At 40.3% G+C, this 3,034-nt stretch overlaps 1 long non-coding RNA gene across 1 annotated transcript; it reads left to right on the top strand.

Annotated features, from left to right (window-relative positions):
- Positions 1-1,496: 1,496 nt before the first annotated feature.
- LOC144792228 (uncharacterized) lies at positions 1,497-2,668 on the top strand. The gene is made up of 4 exons (XR_013602518.1): positions 1,497-2,108; positions 2,207-2,290; positions 2,380-2,464; positions 2,568-2,668. It is a non-coding gene; the product is annotated as an uncharacterized LOC144792228 (long non-coding RNA).
- The last annotated feature ends 366 nt before the right edge of the window (positions 2,669-3,034 follow it).

Genomic DNA, 3,034 nt, shown 5'->3' with positions numbered 1-3,034 from the left:
GCTGCGGCTCAATGCTGTAACCACTTTGCAAGTATATAGACTTTTTTCTCAAACCGATAGCCATTAAGACTCAGGCATATCTCCGAGACACCACCCAAACCATTAACTTAGTGGATCAGCGCCCATTTGATTGCACTCGACAATTATTAGTCACCTGCGATATAGTGTCTTTATACACTAGTATACCACAGTTGGAAGCTCTCAAAGTTATTCGCCAAGTCTTGGATGAACGTCTTGCACTCGTACCAGTACCAACTGATTTCATCGTGGATTTGCTCAAGTTAGCAATGATGAAGAATTTTTTCATATTCCAAGAAGATTTCTACCTCTAAACAAAGGGAGTCGCTATGGGGGCTACGTTTGCCCCAAATCTAGCGATAATATTTATGGACTCTTTTGAAAAACAATTCATCTTTTCAGATACTAACCCATTCAGTGCCAATTTGGCTTTATGGGTAAGATATATTGATGATGTCCTGTGTGTTTGGGATGGCAATTTGGAGGAATTAAACAACTTTCATACTTTGTTAAATTTACGTAACGAACATATACAGTTCACCATGCAGTCCAGCAATAATCGGATCCCATTCCTAGATATTACCATCTATGTTGAAAATGATCATCTACATACAACTTTGTATAGAAAACCTATGGAAAGGAATTCATTGTTACAATATGGAAGCCATCACCCAAGGGGACTAAAAGACAATTTACCTGTGGGACAGTTCTTACGTATCAGAAGGAATTTTTCCAAGAAAGATGACTATATGTGTGAGTCCCAGGATCTATTGGAACGTTTAGTAGCCCGAGGGTACCCGGGACGACTTGTGAAAAAAGCCCGGAAACGGGCGTGGTACAATCCACGTGACATTCTTCTTAATGTCGAAAATCGGGACAAAACCAATCCTGAGCGCATCATTTGCGTAACCACTTTCTCGACGAGAAGTAACGAGATTAAAAAGATCATTAATAAGAACTGGCCCCTGGTGGCTGATGACATCAAGCAGGAGGATTTACCGTTACATTCTTTCAAAAGAGCTAAAAATATCCGAGACATAGTGGTCCATTCTTTCCTAGACTCACCTGAACAACCCACTATTACTTCTTTATGGAATCTTCCTCCGAATATTGGGCATTACAAGTGTGGAGCATGTATTGCTTGTGCCACCACACTACAAACTAAGAAGTTTGTATATCAAAATCGAACCTTTTTTTCTAAAATCCTATACTAATTGCAATACGGCCAACGTTATATATATCATCCAGTGCCCTTGCGAAAAAATATATGTTGGTCAGACTCAACAGAAGGTCAAACAAAGGATCTTACAGCATGGTAGCAGGATACGGTGTGCCGTACCAGTAGCCCCCCTAGTAGAGCATTGTCAAAAAATGGGGCACACAGTATAGGATCTAACATGGTTAGTCATAGAGAAGATCACTTTGGGTAGAAGGGGTGGTAATCTAGCGACAGTGCTTAATACCCGTGAATTGAAATGGATGGCTACTTTTGACTCAATTACAAATGGTCTCAATGAAACGGACAGTAGCTATGCCCAGATGGCAGCATTGGGACAGTGATCATAGTGGCTAATGAAAATGTACATATGTAACAGTCCTTACAAGTGACTTAATTTGACAACGTCTATATTCTCATATTTGTAAGGTGCACGATTTTGAATTAGTCATTTTATTGAACATTTTAGAATGTACCTTTTTGCTATGTGAGACTGTATCCCACCACAATTATTGATCCCTTACATACTAATTGAATTGTTCCTCGGTTTGGCTTAACCAAAATAATGTTGTTGATGTGTAATAATGAATAACGTCTACACCCTCGTGTGTGAGAGGTGCAAGTTTTGCATATTGGTCACATTAATTTATTTAATTTCTGATTTGTAACAACGATTATGCAATTTTAAATATCCGTCTCGCACACTCATGTTGTAGCTCTCCCACAGCTCGAGTAGTATCTCTTCACTTTTTAGCCACCCACGTGACTACGCTATCAAGCTTTCAAACTGAAACACGGAAGTGCACTTACTTCGCGCACACGAAGAAGCGAGTACTTGTGTAACGAGAGACCGCGGCTGCGGCTACGTTTTTCAGTAAGTACTATACCGCGGCAGTTGTTTGCCGCTTGCCAATGACTCCTGAGCTCAATACGAAATTATTAATACCCGTTCAATTAACTTAACTCTTTCAGAGATTTTGAGAATGGTGACGAGCAATTATCGCCAAGGGCTACTATTTTTGGACTATTGAAATCCAGCGCGACCGCCTGATTAATGTAAGTCTTTGATCAGGGATTATAATGCCACACACGGTTAGACCGCATAGAGCTATTAGATTGTAACCACATTCCTCTTCCTTCTTTAGCGGAAGTCTAGGAGAAGGAATCCGTTCTATCTCAGCAGACCTCCTACATTGATGGACTGACTCCAGCCCAAAGTGGAAGATATATGTAAGTGAGACCCCATTGGAATACAGCCAATTCTGGCTTAGTTGCTTTGGAATGTGACGCCTGCAATTCACTGATTTATGGCTCTATTCTTGCTCCTCTCTAGTCGGCCCATTTCTTGATCCTTAAGTCCACTACTACCCGACCACACAGAAGGTGGTCCATCAGATTCCTGACACTCGGAGCCGGCTGGCCCGAATGACCAAGGTAAATTCCCTTTCTCTCATTATTATGTAGCTAAATTTTCAATCCATTTTTGTTCAGAATTCACTTAGTCCTTTTTTATTATTTTTTAGAATTGTTGTGCCCCACTACAACACTTCCTGTCCTGATGAAGACCCCGTTTAAGGGCTCAAGTAAACCTTCCATGTCAGGGTCAAAACGTCGACGGCTCTACCTGTCTCGTCATCCGGCACTATTCATGATTAAAATATTCATGATTGTGACCGTAGAATGATTTTTGTACTATTTCAATTGCAATATTGGCTTGAATAAGTTATAGCTTTCTCTTAACGAATCATGAATGTTTTGTATTGAATAAGAAATTAAGTTCTCTCTTTTGAACCACCTACC

The sequence above is a fragment of the Lissotriton helveticus genome, chromosome 11 (assembly GCF_964261635.1).
Source record: "Lissotriton helveticus chromosome 11, aLisHel1.1, whole genome shotgun sequence".
In the NCBI taxonomy this organism is placed as follows: Eukaryota; Metazoa; Chordata; class Amphibia; order Caudata; family Salamandridae; genus Lissotriton; species Lissotriton helveticus.
This window is presented reverse-complemented; position numbering and strand designations above follow the sequence as displayed.